We start from the raw sequence: 16,603 nt of genomic DNA, 5'->3' as shown, positions 1-16,603 counted from the left end.
TTGACCTTTTTTGCAAATTGTCTACCTGTAGTGTTTGAACCCTAGCTCTGCCGGCACCTAGGGAAACCTTGCAAACCTATACATTTTTGAAAACTAGACACCCAGGGGAATTCAGGATGGGGAGACTTGACTGCCTCCCACCAGGTTCTGTTACCCAGAATCCCTTGCAAACCTAAAGAATTGACCAAAAAAACGAATTCTCCTCACATTTCTGTGGTGGAAAGTCCTGAAATCTGTGTGGATCAACAAATTTCCAAACACCCTGTGTTCCCCATAGTCTTCTGAGAAAAATGATACCACACTTGTGTGGGTCGGCCTAGTGCCTGCGACAGGAAGCGGCGCAAAACGCAAGGTGGTCGCACCTCAATTTCGCAGTGAAAAATGACCCTTTTTTGGCAAAGTGCCTACCTGTAGTTTTTGAACCCTAGCTCTGCCGGCACCTAGGGAAAACTAGCAAACCTATACATTTTTTAATACTATACACCCATAGGAAGTCAGGATGGGGTGACTTGACTGCCTCCCACCAGGTTCTGTTACCCAGAATCCCTTGCAAACCTAAAAAATTTACCCAAAAAAACGCATTTTCCTCACATTTCTGTGATGGAAAGTTCTAGAATCTGTGTGGATCAACAAATTTACACCTACCCCACGTTCCCCAAAATCTTCTGAGAAAAATGGTACCTCACTTGCGTGGGTCATCATAGTGCCTGCGACAGGAAACAGCTGAAAACGCAACGTGGTCGCACCTCAATTTTGCAGTAACAAATTACCCTTTTTTGGCAAAGTGTGTAGCTGCAGTTTTTGAACCCTAGCTCTGCCGGCACCTAGGGAAACCTATCAAACCTATACATTTTCTAATACTAGAAATCCAGGGGAATTCAGGGTGGGGTGACTTGACTGCCTCCCACCAGGTTCTGTTACGCAGAATCCCTTGCAAACCTAAAAATTGACAAAAAAAACTAATTTTCCTCACATTTCTGTGGTGGAAAGTTCTGGAAGCTGTGTGGATCAACAAATTTCCATGCACCCCGCGTTACCCAAAGTCTATTGAGAAAAATGGGACCTCACTTGCATGGGTCAGCCTAGTGCCTGCGACAGGAAATGGCACAAAACGCAATTTGGTCGCACCTCAATTTCGCAGGGAAAAATGACCCTTTTTTGGCAAAGTGCCTAGCTGTAGTTTTTGAACCCTAGCTCTGCCGGCACCTAGGGAAACCTAGCAAACCTATACTTTTTTGAAAACTAGACACCCAGGGAAATTCAGGATGGGATGACTTGACTGCCTCCAACCAGGTTCTGTTACACAAAATCCCTTGCAAACCTAAAGAATTGACCAAAAAAACACATTTTCCTCACATTTCTGTGGTGGAAAGTTCTGGAATCTGCGTGCATCAACAAATTCCCACCCACCCCACGTTCCCCAAAGTCTTCTGAAAACAATGGTACCTCACTTGCATGGGTCGGCCTAGTGCCTGCGACAGGAAACGGCACAAAACGTAACGTGGTCGCACCTCAATTTCGCAGTGAATATTGACCCTTTTTTGGCAAAGTGCCTAGCTGTAGTTTTTGAACCTAGCTCTGCCGGCACCTAGGGAAAACTAGCAAACCTATACATTTTTTTAATACTATACACCCATAGGAATTCAGGATGGGGTGACTTGATTGCCCCCCACCAGGTTCTGTTACCCTGAATCCCTTGCAAACCTAAAAAACTTGACAAAAAATCACATTTTCCTCACATTTCTGTGGTGGAAAGTTATGGAATCTGCATGGATCAACAATTTTACACACAGCCCGCGTTCCACAAAGTCTTCTGAGAAAAATGGTACCTCACTAGCGTGGCTCGTCCCAGTGCCTGCGACAGGAAACGGCTCAAAACGCAACGTGGTCGCACCTCAATTTCGCAGTGAAAAATTACCCTTTTATGGCAAAGTGTGTAGCTGTAGTTTTTTAACCCTAGCTCTGCCGGCACCTAGGGAAACCTAGCAATCCTATATATTTTTTAAAACTGGACACCCAGGGGAATTCAGGATGGGGTGACTTGACTGCCTCCCACCAGGTTCTGTTATCCAGAATCCCTTGCAAACCTAAAAGATTGACAAACAAAACGCATTTTCCCCACATTCCTGTGGTGGAAAGTTCTGGAATCTGCGTGGATCAACACATTTCCAAACACCCTGTGTTCCCCAAAGTCTTCTTAGAAAAATGGTACCTCTCTTGTGTGGGAAGGCCTAGTGCCTGCGTCAGGAAACGGCGCAAAACGCAACATGGTCGCACCTCAAATTTGCAGTGAAAAATGACCCTTTTTTGTCAAAGTGCCTAGCTGTAGTTTTTTAACCCTAGCTCTGCCCGCACTTAGGGAAACCTATCAAAATTATGCATTTTTAAAAACTAGACACCCAGGGGAATTAAGGATGGGGTAAATTGACTGCCTCCCAACAGGTTCTGTTACCCAGAATCCCTTGCAAACCTAAATAATTGACCAAAAAAACACATTTTCCCCACATTTCTGTTGTGGAAAGTTATGGAATCTGCGTGAATCAACAAATTTCCACCCACCCGGCGTTCCTCAAAGTCTTCTGAGAAAATTGGTACCTCACTTGTGTGGGTCGGTCTAGTGCCTGTGACAGTAAATGACACAAAACACAACGTGGTCGCACCTCAATTTCGCAGTGAATATTGACCTTTTTTGCAAATTGTCTACCTGTAGTGTTTGAACCCTAGCTCTGCCGGCACCTAGGGAAACCTTGCAAACCTATACATTTTTGAAAACTAGACACCCAGGGGAATTCAGGATGGGGAGACTTGACTGACTCCCACCAGGTTCTGTTACCCAGAATCCCTTGCAAACCTAAAGAATTGACCAAAAAAACGAATTTTCCTCAAATTTCTGTGGTGGAAAGTCCTGAAATCTGTGTGGATCAACAAATTTCCAAACACCCTGTGTTCCCCAAAGTTTTCTGAGAAAAATGATACCACACTTGTGTGGGTCGGCCTAGTGTCTGCGACAGGAAGCGGCGCAAAACGCAACGTGGTCGCACCTCAATTTCGCAGTGAAGAATGACCCTTTTTTGGCAAAGTGCCTACCTGTAGTTTTTGAACCCTAGCTCTGCCGGCACCTAGGGAAACCTTGCAAACCTATACATTTTTGAAAACTAGACACCCAGGGGAATTCAGGATGGGGAGACTTGACTGCCTCCCACCAGGTTCTGTTACCCAGAATCCCTTGCAAACCTAAAGAATTGACCAAAAAACAAATTTTCCTCACATTTCTGTTGTGGAAAGTTTTGGAATCTGCGTGCATCAACAAATTTCCACTCACCCCGCGTTCCTCAAAGTCTTCTGAGAAAAATGGTACCTCACTTGTGTGGGTCGGTCTAGTGCCTGTGACAGTAAACGACACAAAACGCAACGTGGTCGCACCTCAATTTCGCAGTGAATAATGACCCTTTTTTGGCAAAGTGCCTAGCTGTAGTTTTTGAACCCTGTCTCTGTCGGCACCTAGGGGAAACTAGCAAACCTATACATTTTTTAATACTATACGCCCATAGGAATTCAGGATGGGGTGACTTGACTGCCCCCCACCAGGTTCTGTTACCCTGATTCCCTTGCAAACCTAAAAAATTGACAAAAAAACACCTTTTCCTCACATTTCTGTGGTGGAAAGTTATGGAATCTGCGTGGATTAACAATTTTACACCCACCCGCGTTCCCCAAAATCTTCTGAGAAAAATGGTCCCTCAGTAGCGTGGCTCGTTCCAGTGCCTGCGACAGGAAACGGCTCAAAACGCAACGTGGTCGCACCTCAATTTCGCAGTGAAAAATTACCCTTTTATGGCAAAGTGTGTAGCTGTAGTTTTTTAACCCTAGCTCTGCCGGCACCTAGGGAAACCTAGCAAACCTATATATTTTTTAACACTAGACACCCAGGGGAATTCAGGATGGGGTGACTTGTCTGCCTCCCACCAGGTTCTGTTACCCAGAATCCCTTACAAACCTAAAAAATTGACCCAAAAAAACGCATTTTCCTCATATTTCTGTGGTGGAAAGTTCTAGAATCTGTGTGGATCAACAAATTTACACCCACCCGCATTCCCCAAAGTCTTCTGAGAAAAATGGTACCTCACTAGCGTTGCTCGTTCCAGTGCCTGCGACAGGAAACGGCTCAAAACGCAACGTGGTCGCACCTCAATTGTGCAGTAACAAATTACCCTTTTTTGGCAAAGTGTGTAGCTGCAGTTTTTGAACCCTAGCTCTGCCGGCACCTAGGGAAACCTATCAAACCTATACATTTTCTAATACTAGATATCCAGGGGAATTCAGGGTGGGGTGACTTGACTGCCTCCCACCAGGTTCTGTTATGCAGAATCCCTTGCAAACCTAAAAATTGACAAAACAAACTAATTTTCCTCACATTTCTGTGGTGGAAAGTTCTGGAAGCTGTGTGGATCAACAAATTTCCATGCACCCCGCGTTACCCAAAGTCCTCTGAGAAAAATGGTACCTCACTTGCATGGGTCGGCCTAGTGCCTGCGACAGGAAATGGCACAAAACGCAATTTGGTCGCACCTCAATTTCGCAAGAAAAAATGACCCTTTTTTGGCAAAGTGCCTAGCTGTATTTTTTTAACCCTAGCTCTGCCGGCACCTAGGGAAACCTAGCAAACCTATACTTTTTTGAAAACTAGACACCCAGGGAAATTCAGGATGGGATGACTTGACTGCCTCCAACCAAGTTCTGTTACACAAAATCCCTTGCAAACCTAAAGAATTGACCAAAAAAACACATTTTCCTCACATTTCTGTGATGGAAAGTTCTGGAATCTGCGTGCATCAACAAATTCCCACCCACCCCACGTTCCCCAAAGTCTTCTGAAAACAATGGTACCTCACTTGCATGGGTCGGCCTAGTGCCTGCGACAGGAAATGGCACAAAACGCAATTTGGTCGCACCTCAATTTCGCAGGGAAAAATGACCCTTTTTTGGCAAAGTGCCTAGCTGTATTTTTTTAACCCTAGCTCTGCCGGCACCTAGGGAAACCTAGCAAACCTATACTTTTTTGAAAACTAGACACCCAGGGAAATTCAGGATGGGATGACTTGACTGCCTCCAACCAAGTTCTGTTACACAAAATCCCTTGCAAACCTAAAGAATTGACCAAAAAAACACATTTTCCTCACATTTCTGTGATGGAAAGTTCTGGAATCTGCGTGCATCAACAAATTCCCACCCACCCCACGTTCCCCAAAGTCTTCTGAAAACAATGGTACCTCACTTGCATGGGTCGGCCTTGTGCCTGCGACAGGAAACGGAACAAAACGTAACGTGGTCGCACCTCAATTTTGCAGTGAATAATGACCCTTTTTTGGCAAAGTGCCTAGCTGTAGTTTTTGAACCTAGCTCTGCCGGCACCTAGGGAAAACTAGCAAACCTATACATTTTTTAATACTATACACCCATAGGAATTCAGGATGGGGTGAGTTGACTGCCCCCCTCCAGGTTCTGTTACCCTGAATCCCTTGAAAACCTAAAAAACTTGACAAAAAATCACATTTTCCTCACATTTCTGTGGTGGAAAGTTATGGAATCTGCATGGATCAACAATTTTACACCCACCCCGCGTTCCCCAAAGTCTTCTGAGAAAAATGGTACCTCACTAGCGTGGCTCGTCCCAGTGCCTGCGACAGGAAACGGCTCAAAAGGCAACGTGGTCGCACCTCAATTTCGCAGTGAAAAATTACCCTTTTATGGCAAAGTGTGTAGCTGTAGTTTTTTAACCCTAGCTCTGCCGGCACCTAGGGAAACCTAGCAAACCTACACATTTTCTAATACTAGACATCCAGGGGAATTCAGGATGGGGTGACTTGACTGCCTCCCACCAGGTTCTGTTACCCAGAATCCCTTGCAAACCTAAAAAATTGACAACAAAAACTAATTTTCCTCACATTTCTGTAGTGGAAAGTTCTGGAATCTGTGTGGATCAACAAATTTCCATGCACCCCGCGTTACCCAAAGTCTTCTGAGAAAAATGGTACCTCACTTGCGTGGGTTGGCCTAGTGTCTGCGACTAGAAACGGCACAAAACGCAAAATGATCGCACCTCAATTTCGCAGTGAAAAATGACCCTTTTTTGGCAAAGGGCCTAGCTGTAGGTTTTGAACCCTAGCTCTGCCGGCACCTAGGGAAACCTAGCAAACCTATACATTTTTGAAAACTAGACACCCAGGGAAATTCAGGATGGGATGACTTGACTACCTCCAACCAGGTTCTGTTACACAGAATCCCTTGCAAACCTAACAAAATGACAAAAAAAACGCATTTTCTTCACATTTCTGTGGTGGAAAGTTCTGGAATCTGCGTAGATCAACAAATTTCCAAACACCCTGTGTTCCCCAAAGTCTTCTGAGAAAAATGGTACCTCTCTTGTGTGGGACGGCCTAGTGCCTGCATCTGGAAACGGCGCAAAACGCAACGTGGTCGCACCTCAAATTTGCAGTGAAAAATGACCCTTTTTTGTCAAAGTGCCTAGCTGTAGTTTTTGAACCCTAGCTCTGCCAGCACTTAGGGAAACCTAGCAAACTTATGCATTTTTAAAAACTAGACACCCTGGGGAATTCAGGATGTGGTAAATTGACTGCCTCCCAACAGGTTCTGTTACCCAGAATCCCTTGCAAACCTAAATAATTGACTAAAAAACACATTTTCCTCACATTTCTGTTGTGGAAAGTTCTGGAATCTGTGTGAATCAACAAATTTCCACCTACCCCGCGTTCCTCAAAGTCTTCTGAGAAAATTGGTACCTCACTTGTGTGGGTCGGTCTAGTGCCTGTGACAGTATATGACACAAAACACAACGTGGTCGCACCTCAATTTTGCAGTGAATATTGACCTTTTTTGCAAATTGTCTACCTGTAGTGTTTGAACCCTAGCTCTGCCGGCACCTAGGGAAATGTTGGAAATGGGGGTCTCTGGTTGGCGCAGTGCAGCACTGGCGACAAGCAGGGACCCTCTCTCCCAAGTCAGGGCAAAGGATTACCTTCAAGAATAACCCTTGCTCACCCTCTAGGTAGTGTGGCGCAAGCAGTCTAGGCTAATCTCTGGGGCACATATGGTTAAACATTTGAAGTATCACACCCTCACCACCAACCCACCACACAATGACACCAAACTGTATTGTAGTAAAATATATTCTCTTTATATCTTTTTAGCAGCAGGCTTGTAAATACAGTTCAATTACTTCAAAATGTGAGGTTCCAGTTACTCTTAGCAAAGTCACAGTGTTTAAATCAGCTTATTTCTCTTATTCCCCCAATACGATATTATCTGGGGCTGTCTTGTTCGACGTTCTCAAGAAGGCGGGGTGCCTGCTGAAGCCTCGCTGCACCTCCGGTAATCAAATGGGCCCGACTGGCCCGGGCTCACGCTTCTGGCGGGAGCGGCGGCAGGTTAGTTCGAGTCCGCCTCCCAGTGCGAGCCGCACGGCTGTGCGCGGCTGGCGGGGGAGAGAGTGGGGGCCCTGGGAGCGCTCAACACGCGGCTCCGAGGGCTGCGCTGGTCAGAGGGCGGTGCGAGCGAGGCAGGTCAAATGCTCGCACCGCGGGGCTATCAACAGTACCTTTTCTTGCTGAGGCAGTCAGGGCGCAGGTCGGCGCGGTGATCCGCGTCGCGGTGTCTTCCTCCCGGGGTTGGAGCGAGCGGCGGCTCGGCTCTGGCTCGGAGGTTGGTGTTGCGGCGCGGGCCGGGTCACAGGGACAGAGCGCCTCGGGGTTTCCTCACAGAGGGGGCACACGCATTGGGCGGCGATCCTCAGAGCATGCCTCAGACAATCCAGTCGGCGTTCTCGCACCACACGCCGCAGCTGTTTCTGGGACAGCGGCCGGCGAGTTCAGGGGCACAAGACACGAAGGGGTGCAAGCAGCCACCGGGCACGACCTTTCTTCACGTTGCGAGCTGCGGCTCGGGCCAGTCACGGTGCTCGGATCAGCTGGGCTGGTCTTTGCGATGCTTCTGGGCCTGGCAGGCGGCAGTCTGGAGTTCTGGACTTTTTGGTTCCGTCCAGAGGTGTCAGGGACAACACCCGAAGACCCCGGAGTTCAACCTGTCTCGGTGCACAAACAAACAGAAACACGGGCTTCTCGATGGTGGCGTCAAAGACCAAAGGTTTATTACTGCAGGGACACAGAAGTCACAGAAACTACACATGGGCAGTATCTAGGAGCCTGTTCGATTTGTACAAAGAGGATTGCTCCTTATATACCAAATATTGGGCTTCAGGCAAATTCTTTACATGTTACCACAGTTCTAAACATTCGTATCTTAAACAATAAATATTTGGCGTTGCACAGGAATCGTCAACAGTATCTGATGTCGAAACATTACGAATGAGGGGTTCCCACTAGTCCATCATAATCCCATGTCAATCCTTCATTCAAGACCCGGACCGCCTCATCGTAAATTTCGTTACCTCCCCCTAATAAAGGCCCAGAAGGAAAGGAGCAGAGCCAGGTGTAGAAGATAGAAAGACAGGATAAGAAATGTTTGTGGGTCGTAAATGGGCACGGTTACCAGCTTCGGCCGCTTAATCATGATCAGGCCAACGAACACAAGAACCAGTATAGCAGGACTGGCCTCAGGCTGGGGAGGCAGGTCTTTGCCGAGTCATGCTGCTACAGCGTTGCTGGCCTAAGGTGCACGTGTCACTAGCAAGGTGAATCGCCGGTTAAAGCCTACGTGTCCTTAATGAAAAGAGATCATTGCGTGTCCATTGACTATGTGAGGGCAAGGAATACAAAATGGCTTCCGTGTTCTAAAATGGATGCCACGGGTAGAACAGAAATGTGTTTGTAACTGGAGTGCTCTTGCTCGTAGCATAGCGAAAATACCAGAATGTACTAAATGGATCATTTGCGGTTCACTGATACCAAAATTATGTATTTACGACAATGTTATAAAAACGAGTAAAATCGTCACGGAACCTCAGACCCTCCTTTTGCCCTTACATAGGCAATTACTCAGTCTATATCAGAGTCAGAGTCTAATTCTATGCTCATTAGGTCAGTGACATGTTGTTGTATCATCATCCTGTCTCGTGCCTTTTCTCCAAATGCAGGTGTTTTTCTGAAACAGGTTGCAGCACAGAGACTACATAGAGCGGGACCACACTGGATAATAAGACAGCACGAGAACAGAAATACTAGGATGACACCTATAACCATTAGAACCTTCCATCCCCACGCTGATACCAGAGTCCAAAACCACTCCATGAAGGACCAGTTTCCCTTATCTATGTGTATGGAGTCGGAAATCTTATGTAACTTAGAGATTGCTTCATAGACTGTTGGAGCATTATTAGGAATAAAGACACAGCAGCTCGATTGGATCACTCTGCATACCCCACCTCGATCTGCAAGTATTACATCTAGAACCATACGGTTCTGCAACGTCATGAGACGATCCGCTTGAAGCTCAGCTGTTAAGTTACTAAGGGCACCAGCAGTTTCTGTAATAGTAGATTCAACTACCCGTGTTAGTTGACGAATGTTTCTACTATTGGCCATAGGCCCCCAAAATGGAAGGAAACCTTTGAAAAAGTCTCCAGCTTCTTGACCAGCGGTATCTTCCTTGCTGAAGACACCTCTTGCTACTCTGGTTTTGTGATAATCTGAAGAAGCAGTGTATGTCGGAGGTAACAATCGAGCAATATAACATGAACCTGAAAAGTCAGCAGGCAGCCATGTATATGCTCTGTCCTGACAAATGAAGTAGGTACCCCTAGCAGTCAGAAAGGCAGGGGAGGAGTCAGACGGAAATACGTAAGTCTCAACGCACTCGCTGCTCCCTAGCTGAGCTCTCGGATTTCTCCCATTTCCTTGCAAACAGACCTGACCTCGGTGAGGCACGACCCAAACTGAAGTGGAGCTTTTACGCTTGCTTTCTCCCAAACTAAGGCGATACTCTGTAGAGTTCCAACTCAAATACACCAGTAATTCATCTCTAGGGTAAGATGGAGTATTATTGACGTCTTTAATCATATCAATAATTCCCTGGACTAAAGCTTTGTTGGCTGAGTTGTATTTAGTGGACCGTGGTGGACGCGGAGGATAGGTCTCAAGGGCATATGAAAAAATGGTCTGAAAGGCCTGAAATGATCCATTGTAGCTAAAAGGCAAGACTAAATAGGGAATGCCTTTATCCATAGTGTGAGGTATCAACCCACACACCCAGCAGTCTGTAGTATTAACTATCAGTTGGTGTTGATGCAAGAGCTGTACAAATGTATTGTTCATAAATTCTGAGCGTCGAGCTTGTTCGTGTTCAGGAAATGAGTGAAAAGAATGCATAGAAGAAACTGTAGAAGTAACAGGATTAAGGGGAGGCACTGTAGTTACTGGCATAAAAATCAAATGTATGCAAAAGATGATTCCACCCACCAACGTTATTAAAACAATTAAAAATGTAACTGCACATTGCATTAGAAAGCATTTGCTGTGTAGTATTCTGTACAGTCTATTTTTGCGAACATAAATTACATTTTCTCGTTGTAGCTCAGGAAGCTCCATCTTCTACGACCGTTCGCGACCACTGATGATGTGTACGTAGATGAAAATGCCTCTATCAGCCCTGGGAGTTCCCAGAACTAACAGAAAGGTCGACCTTGTGTCGGACCCCCGCGGATTCAACTAGGCACACAGCCACGACCCTACGGCTACCCAGACGGCAAGGCAATTTTTAAAACAAAAAGAAACAATACAAAGTATTAGCAAAACTTCCTGGCTGGAGGCAATGTATAGCAAATTCAAATCTGAAAATAGGCAGTTTCCTGCTTTATTTGTCCATATTGCGAGAACGTAAGTGGTATCTCAGTTTTGCAGGAGCTGTCTGATCTGGAAACAATGTATTTTCAGCTGACGTTGCAATGTTCACGTTCGCAGATGGCAAATGTTCTTTTGGTGCAGATGGCAAATGTTCAGGGTTCAAAAGAGCAGTTTCAGGAGGAGAGTCAGAATTTGGTGAATCCGTGATCAGTTCTGCATCGCTGAAAGGTATGAACCTGGGGATTTGTTCCGTTTCAGAGGCACCGATTCCTTTCTTTACCCAGTTGTCGTAAGGAAGTGGCAGAGGCACACGTTTAGCGTGTGTTGTATGGATCCAATTTCTTCTTCCGGCCACACGAATAGCAGTTCTCGTTGCTAGCAGGACTTGGAACGGGCCAATAAATCTGGGCTGAAGATTTTTCGTTCTTGCAAAATTTCGGATGACCACCTGATCACCCGGTTTCAGCTGATGGCCTGGACTCTCTGATGGCTTTGGCAATGCATCGAAAACCTGTTGGTGAATAAGACTCAATTTAGCAGTCAAGTCGAAAAGGTAATCAATTAACATTGGGTATTCCAGCTGCTTAAATTCTTTCGGTCTAGGTACCCCCCAAACATTTGCAGGACGACCGAAAACTATTTCGTAGGGACTAAGCCCTACTCTAGAATGTACAGTTGTTCTTGTTGATAGCAAAGCCAAAGGCAATGCGTCTGGCCAGGACAAACCCGTGGATGCTTGTATCTTAGCGAGTTTCAGTTTAAGGGTGCCATTGTAACCCTCGACTAAACCCGCGGACTGGGGATGATTTGCACTATGGAATTTTTGCCTAATCCCTAGGCCGGCACACACACTCTGCATAACTTTCCCTACGAACTCACTTCCGTTGTCTGACCATACAATCCGTGGCATTCCGTATCTGGGGAAGTATTCTTTAAGAAGAATTTTGGCAGTGGATAAGGCAGTATTGTCCTTCAGTGGGTATGCTTCGACCCATCTGGAGAAAGCACAAACTACCACTAGGACGTACTTCAGGTTATTACAACGGTCCATGTGAATGAAATCTAGCTGGATCACCTCAAAGGGGCAGGAAGGAGGAGCGAAGTGACCTGCAGGTGTGGGGATTCCCTTGCCAGGATTATGCATCAAGCATACCATACAATTTCTCACCACTCTCTCTGCACACCTACTAATCCCGTCATTCTTCCAGACCGGAGCCAACATCTTACAAATCCCTTTTGAACTGATGTGCGCTGATCCATGCGCCATCGTTACTACTGCAAGCACATACGCATCAGGTAACATCCAACGCTGTTGTTCCGACAAATCAATCCAACACCCACTCGAGTCCAATTTACCCGTGCTCTCTTTCCATGCAAGTTTTTCCTCCTCAGTCGCCTCTTTCTGAATTTCTTTCACGCTTTCCACTGTGTCTTCACACATTCCAGACTCAGAAATCCATCTTGCAGACGTTGCAACATACATTCTACTCATCATATTTCTGGCTGTCTGTTTTGCAGTCTCATCAGCAAAAGCATTCCCATGACCAACATCATCCGTGATTGCTTTATGAGCACTGCATTTCACAATCGCAACTTCAGTCGGTAAGGTTAGAGATTCCAACAAGTCATTAACTAGCTGACCATGTTGAATCTTAGTCCCATGGGACGTAATGAAACCTCTCTCTTTCCACAAACGGCCAAAACTATGGGCCACGCCGAACGCGTACTGACTATCTGTGAACACGTTCACTCTCTTTCCCTTAGCTAAAACGCACGCTCTTGTTAGCGCGATCAATTCTGCAGCCTGGGCAGAATTCTGACTCACTCTTGCAGTCTCCACAATCGTACTCAAGGTCGTTACTGCATAAGCAGCAGTCACATCACCATTCTCCAATTTGAAGCAAGACCCGTCAACATACAACGTGCCATCTGGTTCTGACAATGGAGTGTCTTTTAAGTCGATTCGTCCTTTTGTTTCTTCCTCAGTTCTGAAACAACAGTCGTGTGGTTCGGAATCACTCGACTCTTGACTAGTCGGCAACAATGTTGCTGGATTCAATACATTGCATCTTTTGATCTGAATATGACTAGCTAATAGTGTCAGTTCATAGCCTGATAATCTAGCACTAGTAAGGTGTTGTGTCTTGGTTCGGTTCATGAGTGTATCCACGGCATGAGGAACCATGACTACTAACATGTTGTTCATTACTAAACCAGCAGATTGTCGAATGGAAGCTGCAGCTGCGGCTGTAGCTCTCAAGCAACTAGGCAATGCTCTAGCTACTGGATCTAATGTTGATGAAAAATACGCACAAGGGCGTTGTTTATCACCGAATTTCTGCGTTAAAACACTCAATGCACAACCTTCTCTCTCGTGGACATAGAGCGTGAATGGCTTACTGTAGTCGGGTGTACCCAATACAGGTGCTGAACACAGTGCATTTCGTAACTCAGAAAAACTCTGCTGACATTCAGCAGACCATGGTACCGGACTCGGAACATTTTTCCCAGTCAAGGCTACCAATGGTTTCGCTAGAAGAGAAAAATTTGGGATCCATTGCCTACAATATGAGGTAATACCTAAAAAAGCACGTACTTCTCTCTGTGTGCTAGGAACGTTCATCTGTGTAATTGCTTTTATTCTCTCTGGGGTCAACTTCCTTCCCTCCTTTGACAAGAGATGACCTAGGTAGGTCACTTCTTGGCAGCAGTATTGCATTTTTGAAGGTGACACCTTGTGATTCAAATCTGACAAGTGATGCAATAAAGAAATCGTAGCCGTTTTGCAAGTTTCCTTGTCATCAGCAGCCACTAGAAGATCATCGACATACTGTACTAGAGCAGAACCATGAGGAAGTACGAAGGAATCTAACTGACTTTTTAATGCTTGACTGTAAATGGATGGGCTTTCACAATAACCTTGTGGAGCGCGTTTAAATCTAAAACTTCGTCCTCCTAGAGAAAATCCGAAAATATCTCTGCTTTCCTCGGCTATCGGAATGCTGAAAAAGGCATTTTTCAAATCGATAACCGAAAACCATGCTGCTGTAGCAGGAATCAACGTTAACAATGCAGTAATGTCTGGTACCACAGGAAACTGTGGGATCACAATTTTATTAACCTCTCTAAGATCAATTACGAACCTATATACTGGAGGCTTTGTAGGGTCAGTTCGTTTCAAAATAGGCAGTACCGGACTATTACAGACATTACCTCTAGTTTCTTCTACAACATCTTTCTCAATCAGATCATGCACTATCAGTAGGAGCGCACGCTCACCTTCACTAGAGATTCTGTATTGTGGAATTCGTGGAAGTTTGACATTTGCTTTCAAAGTTACTACATAGGGTGGAATTTCCAATAGGCCTACATCATTAGGACCAGTCGCCCAAAGAGTATCAGGGAGTGAACGCAGCTCTGGTGGGAGCGCATCCATCGACAAGTACATCGGAGAGATTATTCTTTTACCCAACGTAAGCTGTACTCCTGCTGGAGAACAGTACAATGTCGCGTACAGGCGTTTTAACAAGTCTAAACCAAGCAGATTTTCGTTACAACCTGTCGTCAAAATCAGGGGTGCTTTCAATTGACGAGGTCCAACAGAAATAGACAAAGGACCAGAAACAGGGTTGTGAACAGGGGCGCCCGAAAAACCTACTGAAACGTTTGTTGAGCCAGACAAAGGTGCGCCAGGGAGTTTAGCATGTATGATAGAACTTTTTGCTGCACCAGTATCCAACAGAAACGGTTCGACTATACCTGATGTTGCTACTGCGACATAAGGTCCACTCTGATCTACTGGTACTGATACTACTCCCTCTCTTTGTCCATGGCTGTCCTAGTATTCACTTTGCTGAATTTCCTCACTAGTTTCATAATAGTCTTCGACATGATACTGTGGAGACCTATTTTGTTGGGCAGATTGTCCATTTCGCTGATCGAAATAATTAGAGGGGCGATCACTCGTCTGTGGAGGCATAGCACCTCGTCCTCGACCTCTAGAGTTTTGCATAGAACTACCACGACCTCTCTGAGCTGCCGCATCATTATTTTGCGCCCGAACTGGACAATCACTCTTATAATGACCCTCTTTTTTGCAATAAGCACATTGATTCCATTGATATTGTGGCCTTTGAAAATTATAATCCGTTCTTTGATATGTCCCTTGCTGCATATTAGTTTGATTCGTGCGAGGCGGATAAGCTTGCTGTAAAAGTACTTTAGTTTTTAAATCTTTCGTCTTTTTATCTGATTTTTCCTTCTCTTCTTTATCCCTATTTTCGTAGTACTGAGCAGTCGCAAGTATTTGCGCAGTCGTAGAGACAGCCCACGCACTTTCAGAATTCTTTAATTTACTACTAAGTTCTGGCAACAGATTGTGCACAAATTTATCAACGAATAATCTCTGGCCTCCTTCTGTGCTCATATCTTGACCACTATGATCTACGAAAGTCTCTTCGAATCTTGTGAAAAAGTCGGAGACGCTTTCGTCTTTCTTTTGTTTGCATGCGGACAATTTATCCCAGTTAACGCGTAATGCTGGCATCAAGGTTTTCATTAAATCGATTATTCTACCAGGCAAATTAGCAATTAGGGGTTCAGGTTTGGAACCACCTACTTGTTGACCATCCGCTGCAATTATAGCTGCCCAGTCACCACCTAGGGCAACTGGATGATTCTCTTTACGAATTTTAGCCCAAATTGGTTGCGGTACTATATTACCAAATAGCAGATCTATGTCAGCAAGATTCAATACACAAGCGTCAACTGTTTGAGCCAACTCTTTGTAGTATCCTGCAGGATTTTTACGCGGATCTGGCAAGGCCTGTTTCACTGCTAACACTTCAGCTCGCTTCCATGGAATATGTATCCAGACTCTCTGGAATTGGGCCGGAGCGGCTGCAATACCAAGGTTTACATCAGCTTGCACAGCTTCACGCCAAATTGGTGGAACCTCTCTCATTGGATATTGACGATTTTGTTTCGTACTACGTTTCCCTAACTCTCTCGGTGAACGAAGGGATGAGTCGGTCCTATAACTTAGAACCAGTTCCATCGCTTCTTTTATATTTTGACCGACTATCATACCTGCAGCAAACTCTTTCTGAACATTAATTAATTCTCCTAGATTTGATTCAGGGTCATCCTCTTCCAATTCCTCACATAGAAGGAAACACATTTCATCGAACACATATCGTTGTGTCGGTTCGTTCCATTGCATAAATGTATCTAATACATCTTGTACATTATATCTTCCAACTTTCGAAACCCATCTAAGCGCAGTGGAATCTAGTATTCCTCTTTCCTCAGTACTGGGAAGCTGACTACGTCTCTGCACAGAGTCAGAGGTAGGAGTCTTAATCAGAGTTTTGTAGAAGGGAGATAGAATATTAGAGACAGAATCAGTGATCCTTCGACGAACAGAAAGCGGAGTCATAATATTAGCAGAGGCAGTGAATAGAGTAGCAGTTGGAACAGATAGGTCAGGAACAGTAGGAGTAGCTTGAAAATTAGCTTGTGAAGTAGCAGGTGTGAGCGACACAGGCATAGGAAAAGAAGCCGGCAACCCTAAAAGAGGGGTTGTCGAAGGAACATTAATATTGACCACAGGAGGTACAGGAACTTGATTCAGGGGAGCGGGAACAGGGACACCAGGTTGTCCAGCAACCGGTAATTGAACATTCGGTATAGGTGGAGCCGTAGCACCTTGTGCATACGGTGGGGGTGATCGTAACAAGTAAGACAACAGGGGATCCTTTTCAGGGTCCTCTACTATCTTAGCCGTACTC

Source organism: Lissotriton helveticus, chromosome 8, assembly GCF_964261635.1.
Source record: "Lissotriton helveticus chromosome 8, aLisHel1.1, whole genome shotgun sequence".
NCBI classification, from domain to species: Eukaryota; Metazoa; Chordata; class Amphibia; order Caudata; family Salamandridae; genus Lissotriton; species Lissotriton helveticus.
The sequence above is the reverse complement of the archived record's forward strand: the minus strand, read 5'-3'. Positions refer to the sequence as shown.